Consider the following 6,000-nt stretch of genomic DNA (forward strand, 5'->3'; position numbering starts at 1 on the left):
TTGTTATTAATTTAGAAAAAGTCAAACAAGAAAAAGATGCACTCAGACACCAGGTAGAATTAATCTTAGCAGCACTAGTATTCAATCATGTGATGTTAAAAAAATATCACAGTCAAGCTGATAGCTTGTTTGCTGTTCTCTCTTTTATGGAAAAATTTTAATACTATAGTACTTTTTCAAATTCTGCATAAAAACTAAATCAACTGGTTTTGTTTTACAAAAATGTAGTTTCTGATGATTTGAGGGAAGAATGCTTGAAGTCAAGTAATCTCCTTCTCAGATCTTTCATTTTCCATCTGTTTGGAACACAGTAGGAAGACGTGGCACCTGAGCTGCCTTCCTTGTTAACCTTCCCTGAAATCAATGCATATTTCAGAAAAGTTTTGATTTTGACAACACTGCATATGTTTCAACAACAGTATGTTTATCAAAAATAAACTTATGAACTGCAATAATGCCATTTAGTTCATGCTTCCCACTGTGAATCAACTCTTTAGGTCTGTGGGTTTACACCTTTTTTACACTACCATGAGCTAAATATAAGCTAACTGCATCTCCCGAGTGAACTGTTTTAATTTCTAAAAGTTCAAACTCTTTGCATATTTAGAAATCTGATAGTTCTACGTTGGATGTTCACCTTATTACCTGTCACATATATTTTCCTCTATACATTGGTATAACATTTCTATGGGATTTTGGCAAACACCAGCAGTTGACTGAAGCACTGCAGAGCTGAAAGGCAATCACAGAAAGGCAGTACAGCAGGATCTCCAAAAGAACATCTGGTACGTAACTTGGGCATTTTTAACTATATATAAACTATCCCTAATGTATGTTTAGCTAACCATATCTTAAAAACCTCCAGTGTTGGAGATTCCACAATTTACCCAAACAGTGCAGCAATATTCAGAGAAATTCCCCTAAAGACTAAATCTCCTTGCTCCAGTTCAACCTTGATTTTTTCTGGTACTATTTACCAGATTACACCGACTACAGAGAATACTTCAGTCTCTTAAATTACATAAAACCTTTCACTTAATTGGACACTATTATCAACACCTCCCTTAGCCTGTTCTACAATATGGTTCAAGTAACTTGTTTCTTTATGCTTCTTTGTTAGTCTTTTCTGGAATATTTTCAATGAGATTGTATTTTAATCAAAATCTAGTGCCCAAAGCTGGACAAAGTACTTCAGTTGAAGCCTTACAAGAAATGAATGAAATTATTACATACATTTTATAGATGATGTTCCCATTACTATATCAATATTTACCCTTCCTTCACAGTAAAATCCTGTTAACTTATATTCTGTCCATGATTTGTTTTTACTTTTGAGTCCTTTAATACAGTTCTACTGCTTAGCCAGAACTCGCCCCATCTTAACTGGTGTACACAATTTCCACCTGTAAAAATAACTTCATAAATAATGTTGTTTAATTGCATCTCCTTTTCTAAATTACCAATTTATCACTATCTAGGCAAGTTAAAATCCTACCCTCCAGCCCACTCACAGCCCATGCTTGCATGACATCATCTGAAATTAATTTAAATATATTTTCTAGACATGAAAGTAGGTTTGTCAAGAATTCTTTTGTTGAGAGAAGGTCAAGTTTGAAATAGACATCCTTCAGCACAGTATAAAACTTAACTCCCTACAGACAGGCCGAGACCCTCAAAGATTTACAAGTAAAGAATGTGCAAGCAGGGAACCACTGCTTTTGGAAGTTTGTTTTTTCTAAAGCCACGCGTCTCTTTGGGATAGTAGACAAAAGAAATAATGTGATCAGAAATAGTTTCCATGAGCATTAACTAGCATGTCCCAGAAGATGCAAAATAAGAAGGTTTTTGTGCATCTGGTCTTACTGTATAAATCTGAGGAGTCGCAATCAGACTCTGGTGACTAAGCTTGCATTCCAATGCTCAGAACAATGTAGAAAAAAAGGTATGTTCCCCCAAAGCATGAATCAAAGTCGCAAAGTGTGAAAAGATGTATCTAGATTTTGGTTAGATTGCTGCAGCCTGATTTTCTACAACTTACTGTCTGGAAAAAGTCGTAAGTCTTAGTGAAGTACTCATTTGCAGAGCAATCTGCCCTTTAATTTTCTAATTCCTGGCTTTACCTGATACATCTCTCTTTTTTAAATAAAATACGAATACGCTATTGCATCCTTTACTTAAAGTTGTGCGTGGAAACAGAGCAGTTGATATAATAGGTAAAGAAAGTCCCCGTCCCACCCTTCCTTCAACAATAAAAATTAGTATTACCAAAACAAAAATCAGATATGGTTGCTTTTGTGATCTGCTTGTATTATTCTTCTCCCCATGTTAATATTCCTGATGACTGATGGAATTGGGCATGTTGACTCGTACCACACCTCAGCTGAATTTTATAACAGTCTTTGTGACTGGGGGGGAAGTGGGGGAGAATGAATGAAAACAAGCCTCCCCTTCAGCACATAGTACATTCAAGTGTTTTTTCAGCCAAAACACTCAAATTAGATGTCACCAAAAAGCGACACCCGAAATGTTACAGAACACACAGTTCCAGGGAATTTAATCTTTCATCCATCACAAACACAAGGGAGTCCAAGTTTAATGAAACTATATTCAAAGATACATCAGACTGGTCTACAAACTCCTCTGAGGTAAGCATTCCCCTCTCTAACAGTAAAACAAAAAGTTGTCAATACCATCCTTATAGCCATTCTGAGTCTATCTCGAGCAGTAGGGAAGCAAAAGAGAAAAAGCTCTCAAGCCACTGCATTCCAAATGTATTTGAATAACTGGCCTTTCTGAGATACCAACTTTAAATAACACTTGACAGGAAGGGGAAGGGAAAACAAACTCAGGATTCAAAAAACAAAATTCTGGAAGAAGAACGAGGAAAGGTGTTTGTACGTCACTCAGTAACTTGGTAGGGTGAGGAACTCCTGGCACATTCCACATTATTAATAGCTTACAAGCTATAGGAACACTGACTATAAAACTACCAGAGAAGAAGGTTCTTTCAGTTACACATATTTCCATTAGCCTTATGCATGAGTAAGAATTATAATCCTAGGAATAATATCGCATGTCCTTGATGAAACCTTTCAATTGCTTTGGGAAAATACACAACTAATTGAAGACAGACTTATTGAGTTATCTGGTAAGACTGGGACTAAGTCCAAGGGTCCTTGATCCCTCTACCACATTAGTAAACTTTTCCCATACAAAAGCATTACAGAATATCTGTTTCCAATCCAATGCTATCAATAAACATTTGATATTTGGGGCAATCCTTTAGAAAAGTTATCACGCACCAGGTTGCTTCTAATACATATGGTATGGTATCAACTTTTAACTTCTTCTCTGATCTTCTCTATTTTTGTTCTTCCTAAAGCCACATATTACACTACTAATATTAAAAAAATAATAAATAAATAAATCTGAAGAAAGCAAACTAGCCTCAATGCCCCTGGGGAATCAGCCACCTCTGAAGCTGCCATTTGTGGTAACTATGAGTTTACTTAAGATCAGATTGCAACATTTTAAAATGAACTCACATATTTTCTGAAAGGCACGCTACCAGGTAAAAAAATTATAACTCTGAAAAAAGTCACCAATAAGTCAAACATTTCAAAGGCCTTATTAAATAAAATCTAGCTTCATAGTCATGTAAGCAGCAGAGATCTTTATAATGAATGGGCAGAATACACTACAGCAGATCAGAAATTATAAAACTAAATTAGAAACCCAAATCTCATTTGCTATAAAAACAAATGGTTCTTTGTTCTTGAAAAGGAAGTTGCTAAGATAATGCAACAAAGCACCCTTCTGCAGACAATTTCTAATGCTTAATCTTTTCTGTATTTCTATTAGCTGATTATACATGAATCATACAATTCAGTATTTTGTGAAAAAGTGGATATCATTAACATCTTATCCCACACTTTATGAAGTTAAATTCCTCAAAACTACCCTTCCCCCATATAGTGGACATATAGGTAAGAACTAAAATTCCATGGCACATTTCAAGAAAAGCTAAGGAATGTATGAACTTCTTTCTCTTAAATGAATACATTCCAAGATTCAAAGTTGTATGCCAGTGATGACCTCACCTGAAATTGATGAGAACAGATATTACTGTGGCTTGCTAAAGCACGGTCCATTACATATACACACAGCATCTCTGCCTGTCATTTGACCTTTATGCCTGCTGTACTGTCTGGGCGAGATGGCATTAGCTATCTTCACACCAGCTCCTACAGTGCTGTTTCACATTTGCAACTAAAACAGTGCTGACAACGCACTGATGTTTCACCTACTGTCGAACGGTGCTGCCTAGCATCAAGGCCTTCTCCGTTCCTTACTCTGTGCCCTCCCCTGCAGTGAACAGAAGTTGGGATGGGACACAACCAGGTAGATGATCCAAACTAGCCAAAGAAATACTCCATGTCATATAATGTCATGCTCAGCAATAAATGGAGAGAGGGGAGTGCTTCCTCTGTTGCTCAAATCAAATAAGCAGTGCGCTCTGACCAGAACAGCTTGGATTTCAGATAAATTACTAATGTAAAAGCTCTCAGCAGCCCAGTCCATAGCAGAGACAAGAGTTAATTTCCTGTAGTGTCAATACAGTTGGTGAAACTGCACAACAGTACCAGTGCCTAAATTATATCAGCCGTTGCAGCTCTTTTTCCAAAATGTTGGCAATACTGACCATGAAATAAAAACAAACGTTTTTGTGGTGAACATCAAAGTCAACAGAACAAACCTGGGTCCGAGGTTGGGTATTTTGTATAAACAAGCTCCACTTTTTCCTAAACAACACTCTAGCCTTTATGAACTGCTAAAACCTTGAGAATCAACCTTTTCTTCTCCTTTATAGAGCACCTAGAGATTGCCTGTAAGGTAAAGGAGAAAGATATCCTGGTTGACATAATTTTCATTGTTCAAGGTTAGATTTTATTAGTATTTTTTTTCAGGATGAGATTTTCAAATAATCTTCCAAGCCTTACAACTGAAAAAAATTATTCAGAACACAGTCACAAGTGGTTCTTATGCCCTAATTATAGTGCTTTCTCAATTTCTCACCCATCAGAGGACACACATCTCACATATAAGGGGAAGGAGAATGTCTGTGACTGACTGTGATATTGTTAACAAGAGAATTTAATTGAGAAACATTTTTGCATCTCACATTAGGTGTGACTCTTAGTTATGTGATATGTTCATGGGTGACAGGAAAATTATGCCTTACATCTGTAGAGATGTGTAAATGCCTCATTAAGTTTAATAATTATCTGTTAGAAGGGCAGTTCCACAAGAATCTCTCTGCTACTGAAAAATAGAAGGGACACAATGAAACAACATTGCAATTGTTTTATCACTGACCTTGCTGAATTAAACCACCTGTCCAGAAATATTTTTATAAACATATTAATAACGAACATTGTATCATAAGAAATGCATGAATGGGTTACATCACAAAAAGTTTATCAAGTAGCCCATGAAATAAGACACAGACTATATTTTAAGACTTGAGCTCAATTCAACCTGAATTTCTGTGTTAATTCACATATGACAGAGGAAGAAAGCAGAAGGTGGAAGAGAAAGGACATTGCTATGAAACATGACACATAAAAGGAAACCTTTTAAGAACAGCTTTTCAAACAAAAATCTTCAAGCATCATCTTTGACAGACAACAATCAATAGTATATGAGTGATTCCACTATGTCCTGTATAGCTAAAAACAAAACAAAAAAACCCACCACCTTCCTGGATGAGGCAGAAGGCAAATTATCCCAACAAAACAAAAAAAAAAAACCTCTCTAGGAAAGCTTTACTATCCCATTATCCCATTTACATTGACAGCTGAGTTTTACAGCTCAACAAGGATTATACAAATCTGGGAAACCAAAACAGAACATTATCAACTTCTGCTCACAATGAGAAAGTGGTTTGACAAACGAAGCACAACCTTCATACTAGCCAACTACGCATTTTGACACATACCA

Source organism: Falco biarmicus, chromosome 11 (assembly GCF_023638135.1).
Source record: "Falco biarmicus isolate bFalBia1 chromosome 11, bFalBia1.pri, whole genome shotgun sequence".
In the NCBI taxonomy this organism is placed as follows: Eukaryota; Metazoa; Chordata; class Aves; order Falconiformes; family Falconidae; genus Falco; species Falco biarmicus.